General features: G+C 37.9%; 1 protein-coding gene across 1 annotated transcript in view; it reads left to right on the plus strand.

The window, feature by feature from the left end:
* The first annotated feature begins 5654 nt into the window (after window positions 1–5654).
* LOC109426896 (dicarboxylate carrier SLC25A8) overlaps window positions 5655–22250 on the plus strand; it is a 32710-nt gene continuing 16114 nt past the window's right edge. The window contains exon 1 of the mRNA XM_062842606.1: window positions 5655–6231. The gene's annotated coding sequence lies outside the window, so the exon portion shown is untranslated. The remainder of the gene's footprint in view (window positions 6232–22250) is intronic.

Raw genomic sequence — 22250 nt, forward strand, 5'->3', positions numbered from 1 at the left:
ACAAACCAGCGAGGTCCTGCTAAAGACACTGGCCAGGCCATGCTAGATGTCGATGGGTTACGTACAAAAGGCTGAATCACATAAGGCTGAATGATCAAAAGGCTGAAACACATAAGGCTGAATGATCAAAAGGCTGAAAGCGTCAAAAGGCTGAAAGATATCAACATGTTGAAAAGTTTTGAAAGTTGCAGAGAATCGAATGAAATGACATTTTGGACATTTATGGCTAATCTATTGGTCTTTGATAAATATTTGACTCGACTTGAAAATGATCATAGGAAACAAAAGAACCTTTGCTCGAAAGCACATTTGGTCAAACGGTCATTTGGTCAAAACCCATTTTACGGAAGAGGAAGTATATGACATTCAATCGACTATTCATCGAATGGACATCTGGTCACGTGAGCTAACTCTAACTGATGAAAAGACATTCAAGTGGAACATAATCTTATGGATTTCGGTATTATAATGTCTATGTTATTGTACTTTCTTCAGTATCATATCGGCCAATACCCCGCTAATACTAAACTATTTTAGCTCAAATTGACAAAGCATTTCGCCAACAATTTATTTCCACTCATTTGAAGTATTGTGTGTGTCAACTCGGAAACTAGGTTGAATGAGTCTTAGATGTAAACAATTGTTCGGGTAATTCGGGTAATAAGCGGTAGTTGAGGCAAAAATTATTGTACCTAACTGTTGCTCAAAAATGTTTGAACTTTGTTCAGTTCTAAATTTATAACGCGTGCGAGCTCTAAATTGAACACTAGCGAAATCCACGAAACTGAAATGGCCATACCTCCACCATGCTTCCACAGATTTCAAACATTTTGAGCTCATTAGATTCAGAAATTCTTCTGCTATTGGAACATTATCTGAGCGTACCAGTCCGGTCAACATGGGTTTTGGAAAATCCGGATTTCCAATCATATGATTTAATACAATACAGTAACGGAGTTATTGGCATGAATTAGGCTGACACAAATTTCGATTTTCTCTAATGTCACCCCCCCTCGGAAAATTTTGGTCGGAATACGACATTTTGAGGGGGGACACAAATAAATTATACAAAAAATTAAAATTTCAAACTGAAATTAGAGTTTTCGAGAAATTTTTTTAACAAATCCGATGAGTTTTATAATTTTGCCTAATTGTTTGGGTAATTTTTCAACAAATACATTTATTATTTATTATCCACCCCCTTGACGAGTCAATGAGCAAAGTGACAAAAGAAGAAAATGAGATTTGTTCCGGCCTTATCGAAAATCATAAAATTGCCTAAACCAATAGAGTCTGATCGTCGGTCCATCAGTTGGCCATTCCTGATTAAGTTTCTCAAGGAACTCCGGGTGACTAAACAGGTTTATTAGCATCACATATCGACAGAAACTATTTCCCCCAATATTGTGCGCATAAGAATTCAAAACCGAGTTGCAGCACTGCACTGTGTACGCGTTCAATTTGCATTGAAGTTCATACTCGGCACACTGCGATCAAATATATTTGAACATGCAAATTGAACGCGGCATGAACTGGAAAGGACTGAACCCGTAGCATGCAGACTAACATGTTACCCTGGTATCTGTGATACTAAAATGGTCATATTTGCGCCATTTCAAACTTCAATTTTGGCAATCTTTTGGGCTAATTCAATCTCCTTTTATTGAAGAGTGAACCAGTCCGATCATCGTGTGTTTCGAAAAATCTAAATTCCTGGAGCTGTATTTCAATATCCGAGACCACAATGTCTTACCAAAGGATCTATGATGCATTTCCCTGTGACAAAACATAATAACGTCCAAACATGTAGATGCGGCACAAGGTTCTAGTCCTAGGAAAAAAGACACATAGGATTTAATGATGAAGATAAGCCCATGTGAACTCAGAGTCGAATGGGAACCGAGCGGGCGCTCTTAAGCAGCAAAAGCTCTGACAGGCAAGTTCAATGCTTTGTCGACCAAAAAATTTAAAGTGTTCAGTTCATTTTTTGCCCACGTTCTGTTCGAATACAATACTGCTTGAAAGAATAGCCTATTTTATAAGAAGGAGAAACATCTGGTAAAAAGTACGCAGCTTCAACACCTGAACTTAAATTATGGTTCTTTCAACATTTTAAAAGAAAGAAAACCTTTGATAAAAAAAGATGCAGCTATAACATTCAAACACAGTAAGAAAGGCCTATGTTCAAAAGAAGGGGAAATCTCCGATGAATCGTTTTTAAGGAATATGCGCACGCAAAAGCTCGCTGCATTTTACACATTGGTAAGAATGCCAACACTGAATATATGCAAATACCTCAAAAGAACAGCATATTTTTAATATAAGGAAAAATCACTCACGGGAGAGTTATTAGTATGCAAATATTATCATCAAACCTTTCCGCTTGGTCGTTATACTGTACTATTTGCGGCCACAATACTTACTCTTCCATCAGAGATTTTTCCCGCTTTTTTAGAAAGGCTGTTCTTTCGAGGTAAATGCATAGATCATAATTTAACTATTCAACTAGGCTGCCTAGTAAACCCCCTTAGCATTAAAATCATTATAACCCATTCGCCTTAGTGGCATTTGAGGCCTGATATCCTTCGGCATAATGACACAGCACCAATGGGAACGACATTTCGGCAAATGCCACTCCGGGGAATAGTATCCCGGAAAATATAATACCTTGTGTAATACTGTCTTTGAAATAATTAAACCCTCAGCTCAGATTCTATAGAGTTCATTATTATGCATATTTCAAGTTTTGGAATTTGCCCTGTTTTCAGCCTTTTGTTATTTCAACCTTTTGTAATTTCAGCCTTTTGTTACATATCCATAGTTTCAGCCTTTTGTATTCAGCCTTATGTGCATTCAGCCTTTTGAAATTCAGCCTTTTGTTACCATCCCATGTCGATAATGTTAGCACCAAAAGTACCTTTAGCTGGAACGTAGCCGAATCGATCATAGACGTTACTTTCTTTTAGTCCTGAGGCCGAATTCCGGCGCACTTTTTCTTCGAAGAGAAGAAATTTTCTTCCATTGCCTACCAGCAAGAAATTTTTCTTCTCTTCGAAGAAAAAGTGCGCCGGAATTCGCCTACTGGTCTAACAAGCAGTTTGAACTGGAGCGCCCTACAAGCCCTTGTAGGTGGAAGACATCATACTTCAACGACGAGGTATTAAGGGAGGCGTACCGCCGTGAACGGTTATTACTCGATTTAAGGACAAACGTCTCAAAATCCCGCTTCAACAGTGCATCAGTATTTCAAACGCACAAATCTTAAGAAGCAATCTTCACACAACAGTGCATTTCATTATTCTGTTCTTGCTCACTCGTAACAAGCTTAAAATAAGAAGATCAGGTGCGCTGATTTTGTTTACGAAGAGATTTGTGCCCTCGAAATCGTGAGTAGGTGCCAAAGTCGGCCATTGTGGCGGCCATGTTGTGATTCTAACAAGTCTGTCCTTAAGCAGAGACGATTAGCTAGAGGTGCTCTCGCGTGTATGTGATGCGACCAAGCCTAAGTAAGTCCACTCTAGGACTGGGAGACCATTAGGGTACTGGTGGACTCAAGCGATTGCGAACCTCCGACGCGCCTACCTACGGGCTAAGCAGCGGGTGCACCAAGCACGTACTGATGAGGAGCTAAAGACGCGTTGAAGACCGAGATAAGAGCAAGCTAAAAGGCTTGCTTTGAGGGTCTCTGTCAGAGTGCCAATGCGAAACTTATTAACGTTATGCCTACAGCCCTACAGGATCGCGACAGCCAAGACAAAAGTTGTAATGGCTCCTACAGAGCAATCTCCGACGATCCCGATGGACTTTTTCCGCGCCATGATCCTAGTCCTTGGCCTTCTTTCGTAAGACTGCTGGGCTGGGGCTTCCGATGAGGGAAGGGTCACCGATGAAAAACTTGCGGGGATAGCAAAGTGCCGTAGCGTAGGCTAGGCCCTAGGTCCGGCCGGAGTTCCGAACCTGGTATAACCTGGCTATCACAGTGGCTACCGGGATGTTCAGGTCTGCTATGCAGAAATGACAGGAGCACGGATTCTTCCCAGAAGTTTGGAAGCGGCGGAGCCTGGTACTATTGTCAGAGGCAGGGAAACCACCCGGAGACCCGTGAAAATTAACAGAACAAAACCAAGACGACGCAAATCGCACGTTCCGTAAGCACTAACTGCACTCAAAAAATCAGCTGGATTTGGATGCAAGACAGCTGCGAAATTGCGGTGGGCGTAAAGTGGGTGGCAGCGTCAGGAGACTCGACTGTAAATGTGTTGGGACGATCTCGGAAACCCAATTATTCAGGAAAACTAAATAAACATCGGTCCTTCCTACAGTCCAAATAGGGGAAAGTGGGGCAATATGCCATTTTTCAAACTTTCAACGTTTTCAATGATATGTAGCCTCATTTGGTAGGCTTTCAAAGTGGTAACAGCAACTAGACAATATTTGCTCGATGCTTCAGCAAAAGTATTCACTAAATTTTTGCAATTTCATCAGTTTTTAGCGATTTCAAAAACTGGTTCGTAAAACGGAAGTGGTGCAAAAAGGCCATCTGCCATGGGGTAAGATGTCACTTCATGAAAACATTAAAAAATTACGTCCATCAGTTTTCTGGCATTTTCGTCTCACTTTCACCCCTCTGCCACGTTTTTTTCCGTATACTCAATACAATGAGAGTCCCCCCTTCCCCGCTAAACGATGGTCGTCATATTTGAATGACCCCTAACATGGATAGCGTAAACATTAACAACCATGCGCCTCCATGGGTGCCTCAATCTACTTGGAAACACTTGGCTGGTCATAAAATCACCCGAAAACCTTAATTGCAAGTACGAAAAACCGGAAGTTGCCAATTTTCATTGGGAAATCAAAAGATTTTCCGTGGGTTTGGCGGCCTAGCTTCTAGAAGATTGTTTAATGCAAACATATCTTGACACCATTCACCTATAGCAATGATCAAGTCCCATTCAGGAATGATTTTATGAGTTGGGCCATTTTACCCCATCTTGGCATTTTGGGCTCTGTTCCCCTACTGGGCGCTGAATTGAAGCTACGCCATCCGTGGTGCATCTACACGTCCTCATTGTAGTCAAGCGCCTTTGACGATTCGTTCTATTTAGACCCTAATCAATCGCTGCGCCAATAAAACGCACATCTCCACTGCCAATAACAATCCATTGAACGGACCGAAGTTCATCCACATTCAATGGACTCTCGCTCAATAAAGTGATAATGTTGTGTTGTTATTATAACAACAAAACAAGCCCACAAGCTATAGAAGCAAGTTGAACCCCATCAATCTATCCAATCAGAAAATATGGCGACCGTTGAATCCATGCGCACGTTTAGGCGACCATCATCGATTTCGGTTGCGCGGGTGTGCGCGGGCGCGCTTTCGAAATGTACGACCGGTTGATTGCAGAACGACGCGACGCAAGTGACGGCAAACTTTGCGCCTACATGAAGGTGGCGACGACGACGACGAATCATCAAAACAAAACAACGAAGAATGATAAGAGCCGACTCGACGTCCAAAAGTCGACGCTTGTTTTGGTCGTGATGAGACGGTGTGCGCGCGGACGCCGGTAAGACGCTCTCCTCTCCAGTGTCCAGTTAGGTATCGACGACGACGCCGGCTCGAGTCGGGGTAGCAGTAGCAAAGCAGTTGGGCGCGATGCTTGTATAGGTAGAGAGGATCGCGCCTTGTTCGGGTAGCCTTAAAACGGTCAGATTCGCCGGTTTCAAGCTTCAGTTCAGTTTAGTTCCTGCTGCGTTGAGCTAACGATATACGAATATAGCGAGAGAGTGAGCAGAGGGCGGTGGAAAGATTTCAAGCCTTGGACAAAGTCGTCGGTCGAACATTGTTAGTTGTTGTTAGCGGGGACACAAAGCGGAAAGCAGGAAAAACTTTACCTAGGACCTAGGTACATGCGAAGGCGGGTGTGTGGTGATCGAGCAAACGGCGGAGAAACACTAACCGAGCTGAACGAACGATCAGGTCGAGAAGGGGTCGGTCGGATCAGTCGTGAAAGAGGTGTTGACCGGTAAACACTGAACGTCGAAGTGCTTAGAAGGGGACAAAGTGTTTGAGTGATAAATTGAAAACATACGGCAAGTTTGGGGCGAAGGTGAACGAAGACCATTACGCGTGTTATTTACCGAAAGTTAGTCAGGCGCGAAAAATAGTGATCTGTTTATGGTTGATGCGCCAATTGAAAGTGACGAGACGACGTTGGATAAGAGGTAAATATTTTGTTGATGTCTGATTCAAGAAGAAGGATATCGTACATGTAATCTGTAAAGGTTAAGTGTGATTTCATTAGGATATATTAATAAGATGTTTTTCATAATTAGTCTACATGCTACTTTCTACGCATTTGTTTGGGTATACGGTTTGTAAATAATGTTGTTGCATTGTTTGTAAATAATGTGATTGCATTGTCAGATATAATAGAATGGTATTTTTCAGTCGATTCTTTATATTACAACATTTCTGAAGTGTTTTCAATGTTAGTTAAAAGCTGTAAAAACATATTAAATAAACATATTGTCAGTTATCAGAATTCTTTCATTTACGAATTGAATGAACTTATGAACTGAGAAAGCTACAATTTCAATTCAACCGGTTTTTCATGAACCATTCAAGCTAAGCCAGAAAAATATCTAGATCGGTCAATTATAAAGCTACATAAAAACAGTCTTGCTCAAAGTTGATAAATGATCTTGCAAAGAAAAGGATGTTTCCAATTTTCAAATTTCTATGAAAATATGGACCTGCCTAATTTTAATGTACATTGGGAAAAAGGAACAACATATTTGTCTCAAAAATCATTTGAAGGCGCTGAATGCATCTTTGCTCGTAAATCTGGGTCCTGGGCCAATAATGTGCATTGTTTTAAACTGTATCATTCCATCTTATGCCCCATAAACATCCACGTTCTTAGTTGTGATGTTTGCTTCTTATTATATCCACGTATGATTGGATGATACATGTTTCTTGCTGTTGCTCTTTTTAGATACGATAAAATTCAAGTTTTCTGATCAAATCAGGGCAAGAAAAAAAAACCCTTGACGAAGATAACAAACCTGCCGTTAATACCCAACGTCACCCTTTCAAGTTCATTGAAAAACTTGGCACGATATGCGATGTTTTCTCGAGCTACTTATGACAATAATATTTTTCCAGAATCATTTGCCAAATCCGCACACGATCTGTAAACAGTTTGATATATTCTCTGCAAGATTTTTAAAAAAATAAATTCATGTTTTTCCGAGTGCTGTAGCATATTACTCCTTCTGACATTCTTTGCATTGCAGATTCCACGTTAGACCCTGGATGAAATAAATATTGCCGCTTCTTTTTGGTGGATATTTCCTAATTATTTTTGTAGATTTCAAGCTAGACTCACGATGAGTTGCTGGCAAAATACTTAGCAAGTTTGTTCCCATATCTATGACATTTTTTTTTTAATATTTGCAGCACGTTTGCAATGTTTTTGAAGATTCTGCCATAATCTGTTATTGATTCCTTGTGATAATTTTCTAGCGATTAGTGAAAAGATTTGCGACTCTTTCACTCGTGTATTATTAGATCTGAAAATACATTTTTAACCTTCAAATGGATACCTTAAATAAAGGTCCATTGGACCCCAACATATATTATTCTCGTATATCTCGTGATCCTTAATTTTTAAAAGAGTTCAGGCCAAACATTTCCATAGGTTCTATCTGCATTTGAGAGCCTCTTTTTGTTCACTTTCTCTTTCAATTATTGCAATGTAATGGTACTCTTTTCAACTATTTTTGCAGTACAAATCAAATGACGATTGTTTTGACCATCGTTCAATGCAGGGAGACAATCATAATACAAATAAACAGCTGAGATATTAACAAAAGAGAGGGAAACCAAAGAGAGCCTCTCTTCTGCAGATTGGACCTTTAGACATGTTTGGCCTGAGTTAAGTTTGTCAGCAAAGATGTTAAATATGTCAAGGCCTATCTAGTGATAAACAGTTTAGTACAATAAATTACTGCTACGTGGCGCTAGAGAGCATTCCAAAATGTTCCCAATCCATAGGATGAAACGTAAGCGGACAAGACGCTGAAAACAATAGGGTAAATTACACTTCTGTAGATGGGTAGACACACCTGCCCTGCGGCTCAAAAGGTGTAGTTCAAATATTACGTAACGATAGGAGTAACGAGGGGGGTCAAGCGCTGTGTTACGCTTTATACAATTTTCCATACAAATCTTGTAACGCGGCTCTTTATCCCATGTTCTTAAATTTTTCAATTTAGTGTTACGTATTATTTGAATGAACCCATAGTGACATCACAGACAAACAGATGTAACACTGAACTGCCGTAATTCTGCAAAGTGACGTAAGCGCCATTCAAAATGTCGATATTTCTTGGTACATTAAATATAATATCTGGTGTAAAAATAACACTGTGGTATGCCGGCTGTATTAGAATGCAAGATCTAGTCGTATTCTATCATCTATGGAAGAAAACATAGAGGATGAGCAAGAGTTTTATGCAATATAACCAAAAAATGGGCAAAAACTATCAATGTCGCTTACGTCACTTTGCAGAATTACGGCAGTGAAGAAATTAACTTCTCATATATCGCAAGATCCTGACTACTAGTAGAGTTCGGCAAAGTTGTTTGCTTGGGCAAGGGCTTACAGATGAACCGTTTGATTTGATACTTCACCACAAGGCGGCGCTAGTGAGCATACAAATATTATATCTTATATATCTCAAGATTCTGATTACTTAGAAAGATGGTGTCTTTTGAGTTATTCGGTAGGTTGAATATTCACACACAGACAAACAGACGTAACAGCTTGAACGATTTTCATGGAAATCCATCGCTCAGTCTACACTTCCATCACCTGGTGGAAAAGTTGCACGAATCACGCTGGTGTGAAACGTCACTATACCAGGAACTATACCAGGGGGAATTCTTGCTTCATGGGAGGAATTCCAGGAGTTATACCGGGAGGTAGCTTCTATTAATTTTGAGTTGAGTCGCTGGTAGAGTTCCTAAAACAATCCCTGGAGGAATTCCTGAAAATAAAATTGGAGAATAAGTGGATTTCCTAGATAAAGCCCTGGAGGAACCTTGGCAAGAATCACTGAAAGAATCCCTGTATTATTTTGAGTTCCTTCAGAAATTCCTGAAGGTATCCATATGAGAATCCCTGAGCAATCATCGATGGAATTATTGGTGACAATTTTATAGAACCCCTGATGTTGTTACTAGAACACCATGAACAGGGTGTCTACTGCCTGGAAAAACCTGGAAAACCGGGAATCCTCATGGAATTTTATTTAACAGGGAAAGACCTGAAATACTCAAGGAATATCTTGAGTACTCGGGAAATTTTACTCCGATAAAAAAAACATTGGGTCGTATGAATAAATAAAAACCTGGTAGTAATCCATATAGAAATTCCGCTACAAGGTTCTTTTTCCAGAAATTCCGTCAGGGTTTCTTTCTGGAACATCTTTAGAATTACCTCCTGGAATGTCTCTCAGGATTTCTTATAAAATTCCTTCCGCATTTTTGACGCTTTTTCTTGGTATTCCATTTTGATTTTTTTTTCCGGAAAGGTATACTACCGGATTCCTTCCAGGATTCCCTAATTCCAACCGATTTCTCCTGGAGTTTTTCACGGGGATACTATTTCCTTCCGGAGTTCCTCTAGTGTTTTGCTCAAAGAAATCTTCGTAGGATTCCTACCAGAATTTATACCGAATACTCTATAAGAATTTCTGTCGGGATAAATCGTGGAATTTCTTTCGGCATTCCTCATGGAAATTTTACACGATTTCTTCCGGTGTTCCTCTTGGGACATCCCCAGAAGATCTTCCCAGAATTTCTTTCGGTGTTGCTAAAGGAGTTATTCGTGGGGTTTCTACTAAAGTTCCTCCAAGGGTTTCTGAACGAGTTTTCACGAATTTACTGCAAGAGTTCCTCAAGAGATTTCTTTCATTTTTTTCCTGTGATATCTTCAAACAATTGCTTTGGGCTTTCTTCGAAATGTTCTTCCTGGTCTCCTACAGGAATTTCTTAAAAGTTTTCGCGAGGTTTATTTTGATGTTTTACCTGAGATTTCTCTCGGAGTATCTCCTGCAACTTCTCTCAGACGATTCCTTCAGATGTAGGTCATGAGATGCTTCTCAGAGTTTATCTGAATTTACCCTGGACTTTCTCCTAAGATTTTTTTTCTAGAGTGCCTTCTGGGATTTCCACAGAAGTTATTGCTGATATTTCTCATTGAATTCTTCTCTTGCATTCTTTCAGAGCCAGGCTGTTCCTTGTAGTTGTACCAGATTTCTGGCAGTGATCCACCGGAGATTTTTTTACAGATATTCTCTGCAGCATTATTCCCAAATTTCTTCCAGTAATCTTTAACAGAAATTATCCCGAGATTCTGGATACTCCTTTAGGGATTTCTCCGAAAATTATTGCAGGGATTCTTCTACGGGTTTTCCTCAGAATGTCTCCTGAGATAACTTACGAAATACCTTATAGGAAGTTCCTGGAGAAATATTTGAGGGAATTCAAATAAATCTTGCGAAAAACTCCGCAAAGTGTTATTGAAGAAATCTCGACAAGAACTTCAGGAGAAACCGGAGATAAAATGAAACATCTTGAAAAAAGTTCTAGGTAATAGTATTCCCGAGAAGAAATATTAAGAACATCCAAGGAGGAATTCTTAATTCCTCATGGAATCCTGAAAGTAGCTACGGACTAAGTTCCGTAACTATCGGTAAAAATCCCGATATAAACTATTGGATAACTATCCCGGAAAACCACTAAAAAGATACGGGCACTGGCTTCAGCCGTCGGCTGTACCGATTGAACGATACTTAACACGGAGTGGCTACGGATAAGAAGCTATTCTCGAGAAAAAAAAAATCATGGCAACGAGGCTAAACCAATGACATTCTTGAAGAAATTTTGAATAGTTTTGGATGGATTTTCAGGAGGAATCCAGCGCTGAAACCAAATCTAATGCGATGAATCGGAAGGTAGACAAAACCCCATCGAAAGACGAGGTCAGCGAGAGTCAGGATACATTGGCGGACGATAGGGTGGCTCAGCGACGGGCTCGATTCGCAGCTTCTGGTGGTGGTTCAAGCTCCGGCTCCGTACCGCGACCAAAGAAGAAATGCACCCGAATACAGTTTTATTGATGTAATCTTTTGAATATTTTTGAATCTATTCGATCAGATATCGGCTCCGTAAAGTTTTTTGTTAAACGATCGAGCCAATAAATAAACTATTTGGTAAAAAAAAAGAGGAATCCAGCGAGAATCTCTGGAAGTATATCGGAAAACTTCGGAAAGTCGGGACGTACTCAAATAGATATATCGTGAAAGAATCTTGCGAAAAGCCAGGAAGTTACTTTGTAAGAAGTTCCACGAATTACGCTCAGGAATCTTGAAAGATTTTTGAAGAGCAGTGGAACTTACGCATTTTCGGCAGTTTTGTTCTCTTTGTCATGGTTTTTTTTTAAACCTAGGTTTCAGCTGTTGAATTCAGAGTTGACATCAAATCCTTCCCAACCAAGCTGAATATGATCAAGTTTTAGGCAATTTGGCCGACATAAATCCATCATGACGAAGAGAACCAACCTGCCGATGATACCCTAAGTCACCCTTTATATTATTTGTAGAAAATTTGGGTTATTTTATTTATAATTCAATGAAATGAAATTGTTGAAATTTCATCTGAAAAAACCTGGAAAACTCAGGGAATTTCATTTTGAGTTATGAGTAGACACCCTGATGAAGGCATCCTGAGAGAAGCCCTGAGAAATACCCGGATCCCTATAGAAATTTGTAGAAAAATACCTGAAGAAACCTTGGAAGGAATCAAGTGAGGTGTCTTCGAACATGTTTTTTTTTTCAGTGGGCCAACTTATCTCAATAATTTGTGTGATTTTGTCAAAGGTGCTGACTTTGTATGTTTTCACTGGGCCAAAATTACACTAGTTTACAGCATTTTTGAACTCGGTAAGCTGATGATTATTTTTGGTGTAGAATCATGCTCTGAGTTTGAAAACGCGAAGGAAAAAAATTACAGTGGAGCGGAAATTTTTTCGACTTTCCATACAAGGTTGATGATTTGAAATCAATTTTTGTTCTATTTTTAAGCAACGTTACTCACTTCACACATCGCATTCTCCGTAATCAATGCTCCGATTAAGCTGATTTTTTTTACTGTAACTCGCCTACATATGATATGTCAAATAAACGTTGAGAAAGAATTTTTATATTGTTTTTTTCTTATTGAAAAAAATACATTTCTACAAATATTTTTGGAAATTTGACTAAAATTTAAGAAGATCGTCCCTAAAACTCGCCAATATCTTGAATTTCATCAATCTGACGCAAAACCTGCATTCAGATGATCGAATGGTATTGTATTCAGCTTTTAATTTATGGAAAAAGATTTGTAATTGGTTGAACAAAACGCAAGATATTTGAATTTTAGTAAATTCCATATTTTTAAAAGTTGTAAAACTTGATATTGAGCTAAATCTCAAAAACTGCTCTACTTAAAATTTTTTGAAGCACGGTTTCGAAATCAGTGCTAAATTGTACTTTAAAAACTTTGGTCGTTGACAGAAGCTCACGACTTTCGTTTTATTTTGTAAACTAGTGTTATCTGTAAAATATGCCCCATTGCCACCCGGTAGGAGTATTAATCACTAATAACTACATCAACGGGTAACGCTTGGTTAGACGAAGATCTTTACAGAAGATACCAAAATTATATCTTTTCGTTGGACTGAGATATCGGTGAAATAAATTGATTGTGCAGGAGCGCCATCTAGTGAGATGATTTAAAATCAGAAATTAGTAAAATGGAAAAATTACATTCATATCAATAAATCTGCCGAAGTCATCAACTTACTATATTTTCTCTCGAACGAGAAATCAAGTACCTACCTAACAAATGTATATTACATTTTTAAAATGTGGTTCGAAAGTCTTTTCCATATGTAATCTTTGAAACTATACTTCCGCCACCTGGTGAGTTAATTCTGAAGTAAATTATCCATCGAATAAGAATTATTGGTAATGTTTGTCATTATATTGCATCAAGACATTCACCTCAAAAGAAGTTTACTTTTTTGAGGACGTTTGTCACGCAGGGTGTCTAGGATGCTGAGCGAATATGTATCTGTTAGCGCCAGTTCGCAGAAAAACATTAGCATAATCTTTATTATGAAATAGATTTTGATATATTAAACACTTTTGCAGAAGACACGAACATTCTATGCATTTGGAGTATCAAGATATTCAAGCTTCCAATCTGTAATTTGAATACACACTAGCGCCATCTACTGAGGTAATTTTGATTCAATTAATTTATAAGAATGCTCTTGGTCTGCAGAATAATTTTGTCGAAGACAGCATTATTCTAGGAAGTCATGATCAAAAGATACAATCATTTGTGCCGTGGGGTCCAATGGCCTTGATTTCTAATGGGATCCTAAGTACAATAGGCTTAGGGCCGATTTCTTCACCCTGGCTTAAGCGTTAAACCAGGTTTAACTATATGGGTAAGCCTGGCTTACCGGTTAAGCCGACGTGAAGAAATCGGCCCTTAGTCATGTAAAAAAAAAAAAAATACTAAAATCTCCTAAATTATGGGAATTGGCTCAACTCCGAAAATGGAGGTTTTGTTAGAATTATTTTACTATAACTAATAATCACAGACAAACAGACGTAACACTCTTCAAATCGGCTTGGTTACATGCATTTAACAATCAATTCAAATTTCATTTGATTTCCGCGATCCTTTCACCAGAGGCACTAGTGTTCGATTGCTTTGACATTTGCCAGTGTACTCGTTGCTGAATGATACAAACGCAAATTACCAGTGGGGTGACACAGCTGTCAAACTTGGTACATTGCCGCCTCACCCATCATCGTTTTTGGTACGGTGCGTTTTCGTACCCACTTTCTGGACAGTATACCCTAACTTGCTCCTGATTTTCGGGTGTGTGGCTCGTGTGTTGCTAGTGCTTATTTCGGAAATTACACATTTCAAGCGAAATTGTTGTTTTTGATGATTGTTTCTCTTTCTTTATCACTTTGCACGATATTATATGTAGCATCGAAGCAGTGTCGATGTTTCAAGCGCATTTTTGCCGTATAAAAAGCAATCAAAACAAAAACATTGGACGCCATGTTGAATCAAATGTTGGGTTCCTGATTCTGGCCCTTCGTCATCCCCCTGCAAATTACAGGCGATTCGTGTAGTAGTGTGTGTGTTGACAATCCTGAAATCAAAATCCCTCTCGGCCGACAGTGTCTCGCGCGGTTATACCAACAGGTGGCAGTGTGCTCATGAAGAAGACACCGGTCAAAAGTTTCTGATAAATTTCCTCTAAGAGTTACGTCTGTTTGTCTGTGTAATAATTATCAATATGGGGGAACTTACGTATTTTCGACAGTTTTGTTCTCTTCGTTAAGAGGTTTTTTTTGTAACCTATTAAACTCAAAGTTGGCCTCAAAAAAATTAAGGAGTAGCGGACAAATACAAACCAATACGATTTGTATTTACAAAGTTATGGTGATCCATCCTTAGGTAACCCATCTTGCCCCGCCCCACCCTATATTCATAAGTTCATAGCCATCGCTAGTACAGAAACGGGTGGAAAAAGCCATTTCCATTCCTTCCAACTTTCGCAGCACAGTGTCAATTTATTATTGTGGATTTACCGGCTACTTGTATTCTACCGGTCGCTTCAGTATGGCCTCCAAGTAACTTAAAAATGAGTTTGAACATTTTTATGAAATGCGCTAACCCTCGTTGCCACAAGCTACTCAATGACATTCATTTTTTTGACAATTGCGGTTCTGCAAGAAAGTCACGGTCCGCAAAAAAGCCCGCTATTTTTCGAATATTTAAGGTAAATGTCACGGACTACCTTCGAAAAACGCCGATTGATATTCACCATGAATCAAATAACGTAAGAAAACCCGATTTTTTCATTGATTGTGTTATCACTACAATATCAATATCTGAACCCATGAAGGAGATAGTTGTCTTCAGCCGAAATAATCTACACAAGGGCCCATATAGCCGAGGCGGTAAACGCACGGGTATTCAGCATGACCATGCTGAGGGTGACGGGTTCGATTCCCGGTCGGTCCAGGATCTTTTCGTAAAGGAAATTTCCTTGACTTCTTTGGGCACGAAGATACTGTGCCTGCCACACGATATACACATGCAAACTGGTCATTGGCAGAGGAAGCTCTCAGTTAATAACTGTGGAAGTGCTCATAGAACACTAAGCTGAGAAGCAGGCTTTGTCCCAGTGAGGACGTTACGCCAAGAAGAGAGGAGGAATCTACACAAAATTTTCTATAAAATAAGGAAAAAATTCAAAATCCTTATAAATTGTGCTTTTTTGAAAAAAAAAATGGTAAAAAATAGCGATTTTTTTACAATTTAACCACAGACAAACAGACGTAACGCTTTGAACGATTTTCATGGAAATCCATCGACCAGTTCACACTACCATCACCTGGTGGAAAAGTTGCACGAATCACTGTGTTGTGCAATATCGTCAACAGAAGGCGCTAGTGTGAAACGTCAAACGCATAGAAAAACGATGCGCGTGCCTCTGGTTGTGAAAGCCACAACTATGAAAATTTAAAATGATCGTTAAAAGCGTGGTCGATGGAAATTTCGCAAGTATTACGTCTGTTTGTCTGTGATTTAACTTTTGCCGAAATCAACTTTGATGACCTAAATTCCCCCCAAACCTTGTTTGCGGGACCCATAACTCTGATTTACTGAGATTGATGACTTTTATTTCTTTTTATATTAGCATTTTTTTTTGGTAAAAATACCAAAAATCGTCATTTTTTACCATAAAATACAGTAATACTGTAACTTTTTGAAAAGGGCATCAAATATTCTCAAATTTTTACAGTAAGTTCATCAACTAGTTGTGTATCAGTTCAAATTTGGAAAAGATCGGGCTATTCTTCACGAAGATATAAAGATTCTTGAAAAGGGTATAATTATTCGATAGCCAACTTTGAGCTTTTATATCTCCGGATTCAATGAACTGATTGCAATGAAATTTTGACCATTCATGACTTATATGATGAACTCTTAAAAACATTTAACTTAACTTTAAATTTTTAACAAGAGAAAAAGTTATAACGATTTCATTCATTTCACGATTTTTTAGTAAATTCATCAATTTCTAATATGCATCCCATTACTTTCTCAATAGGACGCAATCAGTGAAGTACTAAATTGAAAGTAGTGAGCTGGATTTTTGTATGGTGAGATGATCAATTCTCCATTTCTGCAAAGAAATGGCGCAAACAGCGTGGGTTATATGATTTATTGACTAATTTTATGCTGTTTGAGCAAAAGCTTGGATAACTGTGTTGTTGAAGTTGCAAGAAATAAATAATACAACAATGCAGTTACTCAAACTTTTGCTCAAACAGCATCAAATTAGTCAAAAAATCATATAACCCACGCTGTTTGCGCCATTTCATTGCAGAAATGTAGAATTGATCATCTCACCATACAAAAATCCAGCTCACTACTTTCAATCTAGTACTTCACCGATTGTTTCCTATTTATTAGCGGCTATGTTGTAACTTTCCTTCAAAACACATTTATATATAAGTCATTTAGAGGGAAATTAATTGAACTACTTGAATTTTGAAACGATGTTGAAGTTTTGGATAATTTGGTGTTTTATTAGAAAAATAATCTAATCGTTATAATTTTCTTCCGTGTTAAGAATTTTAAGTTAAGTCAAAGGTTTTTCATAGCTCATTATACAAGTCATGAATGGTCAAAATTTCATTGCATTCGGTTCATTGAATCCAGAGATATAACAGCTCAAAGTAGGCTATCGGATAATTTTACCTTTTTCTAGAATCTTTATAACTCCGTGGACAATGGTCCGATCTTCTCCAAAATTGGACTACTGATACACAACTAGTTGATGAACTTACAGTAAAAATGAGAATATTTGATGCACTTTTCGAAAAGTTACAGCGAGTTGAACATTTTTTGAAAAGTGAAAATTTTACCTGTCCCAGTTATTTTGAGTATCCCCTGTAGATGCGTGTAACCTCTAAATGTTTTTTGATTGAGTTTTCGTGTGAGGAAATATTGTTTCTAAGACTATAATCTATGATTCTAAGGGTGACCAAGTTAACTATTTGACACTTTTTCTATTTTGGGACACTTCAATATTCAATTCTTGTATTGCATCTTGGATGTGCTGCAAGCATTGATAAATGATAAGAAAACTGATAGAAGAAGTCGATGCCTTTATTTTCAAGGATACTTTCAATCAATGGCTGTCTATTCTAGTCTCGACTATCAGAAAATCTTCACAAGTTTATTTTCAAGTCATTTTAAGCGTTACTTTACATCACATGTAACAATATATACGCCAATGACACGCCCATATCAATAGTATTGTGAGTTTGGAAGAAAACTTAAACGCTTAAACTCTAGAGCATTACTAGCAAACTTAAGGTGAGATGAGACGGACCATGGCATTCAGAAACACTTAACCCTCTAATACCCAACCCCGCCTTTAGACGGGATATAGTTTGAGCGTTTTTGTAATTTTTGTTTCGTGAAAAATCAAATTTTTTATATTTTTGGCTGATATTTAGGACTGTTTTGTATATCTCAAAATGGTTTTTGGTGAATTTTAAAGCGTATTTACATTTTTTTTGAATTATTGAAAAATTTATGTTTTAGTCACCTTCTAGAAATCAATGTTTATTTTGTATTGAATCGCTACAATTAACATATTTTAAATTTTTCCCAAATCATTATATCCTAGTTTTATAGTTTAAGGGAATCGAATACACTCTAAAATTATTTTCCTTAAAATTACACGGAAATAACAATTTTCTATGAAAAAAATATTTAAATAAAAATATTTCAACAATAGTAATAAAATCTCAAAATGTTTTTATCTCAAAAAATCCGCACCCCAAATAGGCTTCCAAGAAAAATATAAAATTGTGGGGATGTTCAAAAATAAAAATTAGAAAAATCAAAAACTGAAATTCACGAAATCGAGAATTAGAAAGAATCATCTTCCAAAACATGTTTAAATCGATTTTAGATGACGAAAAATAATATGTAGATCAAAATCAAAAAATTGGGTATTAGAGGGTTAAAACAAAAATCAATATCACACAAAATCCCGGACTAACTTTATTTTACCCGTGCGTTTACTGTTTTTGGCAAATAAACACTTTTCACACACTTATTTTAGATTTAGAAATTCGGTAATTTTTTCAACTGGGCTCGAACTGTAAACCACTCATTTGGCGACGTATCAGTAATCATAGCGACGATAAAGCGAACTTCGGTAAAATATTTCACATTTTACTGAGTTCGGTAAATTATGAATGTATTTTTTCAGTAATATCAACATTTTGCTGAAAAGTTGAAAAAAGTCAGTAGAATCATGTACCGACTTTCGGTAATCATTTTGATTTTGCTGCGTTTTTGCTCACTATTTTCAAAATCGGTCAGGAGGATAAATTTTTCTGTGGTTTCACCAACTTACAGGTAAGGAATGTACATCAGCGATACATCAGTGGAAAAAGTTAATTTGCAGATCCAAAAAAGGAACTTCTGCAGAAGTTGCATACAGCGCCAACGATACTTCTATTTCCTGCAAGCTGTATTTGCAATTCATGCAGTAGTTCCAACGGCACGTCACCAGCACCGATGCAGTGCCGTAAAACCGCATAATTCCGTCAATGATCCTTCGCTGTGCACCCTGAAGTTGGCAAAACCACAGAAAAGGGTTGATCGTCCTGCCCATATTTATGAATGGCAGTATTGAATAGCAAATTGAAGCAAAATCAAAACCAGGAAGCGGGATTCAGAGATAAAACTGAAAAAATCGGTAATTTGAAGTAAATAAACCGTTTACTGGAAGTCGGTAAAAGTCCCCCACAGAAATTACTGACTTACTCGGTTATTTTTTGACAGATTACCAATGGGCCTTTTCATTTGACGTCTTAAATCAGCTGATTGTTCGGGCGTTTGACAGTTCTTCTATGAAGATGACACGTTCTTGTTAGCAGCTGTTGTTCAAGCTTTGTAAACAAATGCATGCACGGATCTGTCACATGAAAAGGCCTATTTAGATGTTTACTGACTTTTCAGTACTGGAAAATTTACCGGGTAGTCAGCAGTTCAAAAACCCAGTAAAATTTTACCGAAGTCGGTAATCTAAACTAGCTGTGCAGTTTGTCTTCTCTCCTTGGATTTTAGCATGAATCGAACGGCATTCTTACCGCATTATTTGCTATTAAAAATGGCCCGGATCGGTGAAGGCGTTCCGGAATTATGACCATTTTAGTTATCTCGAACAGTACTGGTAGAGCTGACCGTATTTAAAATTGAACCAAGCCCCATGATGCTACACATCAAACTGCGCCGATTTTTGTAATCTCTGGAATGGTTGGCAAATTTTGCGCGAAAATCAACACTGAAAACCATAAATTCCACGATGACGGCCCGAAATTCAAAATGGCTGCCTAATATTCAATATGGCGGCCAAAAATTCAAAATGGCTTCTGTTCAATATGGCGAACAGAATATCCAAGATGGCAACCAGTTAATGGAGTTTTACTGCCCCCACTCGCAAAACAGTCCCATATGAATAGGAAACCCAGCAAAGATGGGACTGTTATGCGAGTGGGGGCAGTTTAGGCTCTAAAACCGTGCAATATGTGTATAATTGGTATGGAAGCCATGTCTGGAGTCCAAAAATGGCAATAATAATATTGAAGATGGCATTCTAAAATCCAACAGGGTGACTCAAAATTCAAGATGGCGGCTGTTTATTTGAGTTTTGGGTATATTAGGTACCTATGGAGAAAATGTCTGGAGGCCAAAAATGGCGACTAGAATATCGGTCTTAAACCTAAGATGGCGGCCCAAAATTCAAGATGGAGTTTAAGGCTCAAAAATCCAAAGCCGCAGATAAACGAAATAATTTCTAATGTCATGAAATGGTTTTTAACGCATGAAAGCGTTAAAGATTTTCGAATTTTACTCAACTACTCGTCAAATACACAAATCGCTTCCGTAAAAACTTTAATTTGGCTGGTCATCAAAGCTACCCAAGTAACCACGGTGCTGAAGCCTTATTGCATGCAGATATACGGTGTATTTAGAGCAATTATTACTTTACATGCAACCTTAAGGTTGATTAGAAGTGGAAATGGGCAAATATAGAATCAAATTAAGATTATACTGGTATACTGGTATAATCTTACAGCATCTTAGGTAAATCTTAGGCAATTTCGCATAATTGCCCATTTCCACTTTTAATCAACCTAAGGTTGCATGCAAAGTAATGATTGCTCTAATGCACCGTATATATCTGCATGCAATAAGGCTTCAGCATCGTGGTTACTTGAGTATGGACAATTTTGGGTTTTACTTGGACCCTCGACTTAACCCTCTATTACTCAACTCCGCCTTTAGACGGGGCATAGTTTGATAGTTTTTGTATTTTTTCTCTACCCATGCAATCAAGAGTTTTATATTTTCTGCTGAGATTTAGGACTGTTCCGTATATCTCAAAATAGATTTTGGTGTAACATTGAAGCATCTTTCAGATGCCATTGTTTCTTTTGTTTTGAGTCACAATAATTAACATATTTTGAATTTTTCCTCAATCATTCTATTAATGTAGAAGATTTTTGGGGAGTTAAATACACTTTACAATTATTTTCCTTAAAGTTCCACGGACAAACAAAATCTCAAAATGTTTTCGTCGTTTAAATCGATTTTAGATGATAAAAAAATGATAGGTATTTTAATAAAAATACAAAAAAATGGATCTTAATATGGATATATCGCCAGAATAAAAGAAAAGATATTAAAAAGGTTAAAATCGTAGTCCAGATAATGGATACTCATATTGCTGAGAACAGTAACTATCAGAGACAGATGCCAAAACAAAATTGACCTTGTCCATGCGCGCGGGTATCGATCGCCTGATATCATCTCCCGGCGGTCATCCGATTAACCGGTTGTTTCGAGTGACTCGTTGGTGACAGATTTTTTGATAATGTAAACTGCGCCTACGTCTCCTGCTGTTCGTTTAACCATATATTCGTCTGTTGCTATACCCACATATAGTTGCGCGCGTTTTTGCATTTTTTTTTGTTTCCACAGCCGTTAGGTTTGACTCCTCTATCTAGGATGTGTGAAATTTCAATTTATATCAGAGTGGTCATTCGGGGCTCGTCTGGATTTTGGATATCATTGAGAACACGTCAATTTGCAGTAGAAATTTGCATGTTATGTTCGGCATATCAATCGTATGCAGTGATAATTAGTAAATCTCATATAAGTAATATAATTAGGATACAGCTGTAGCGTTGCAAAATTTCAGAAACGGTATTTAGCAACGATTAAACGAAATGTTTGATTAGTACATACTATCGGTGATAAAATTGATTTATTAAACAAAAGAGCCCCATTTGGAAATTGATGCGCAATTCAAAAGTTGCTACATCATTTTACAGCGTTAGATAAGTGGAAAAATCTACTAATTGTTAATAGGTTCTGAAAACTACAAAAAAAAAACAAAATTATTCACTATTGGTTTTGTGAATGTTTTAAAAACCATCACAAGACAGTTTAGTGTAAAATTGTACTGAAATCAAAGAATTATAAGTATACTGAAAGCTTTGAAATGGCATCTCAGAAGTAGCTTGATGTTGTCCATACTCACGTTATTGGCGCAACTAAACTAATAAAAATTCTAAATTTTCCCAATTCTCAAAAAAATTGAGTGCGGAAGATCCAGCTACCACTTTTCAGACCACACCCTCAACGATGACGCTGAAGCTTTCGTATGACGCGCGGCAGTAAATAAACATGTCTATAGGGAGTCGGCGGCGTACCCGGAGTCTTGCTGAGAAGCAATCTGCAAGCTCACGAACAGCTGATTGATTGGCTGATTTTTGTTTGAAAATTATACGCAAATTCGCGAGAATGAACGCAAGAGCACGATGAGTTTGCATTTTTTTGTCGGTATTTTATCCGCATTGAAGAAATGATGCTCTTCAGTACTTTTTTTACCATGTCAACGATTGTCCCTAACACTACGAGACATCCATGTTACTTCTTATGGGATGTTGTGAGTCCACCACTCACTCTGCAACAGAACAATGACTATTCGTGAAAAGCC

The sequence above is a fragment of the Aedes albopictus genome, chromosome 3 (genome assembly GCF_035046485.1).
Source record: "Aedes albopictus strain Foshan chromosome 3, AalbF5, whole genome shotgun sequence".
Classification (NCBI taxonomy): Eukaryota; Metazoa; Arthropoda; class Insecta; order Diptera; family Culicidae; genus Aedes; species Aedes albopictus.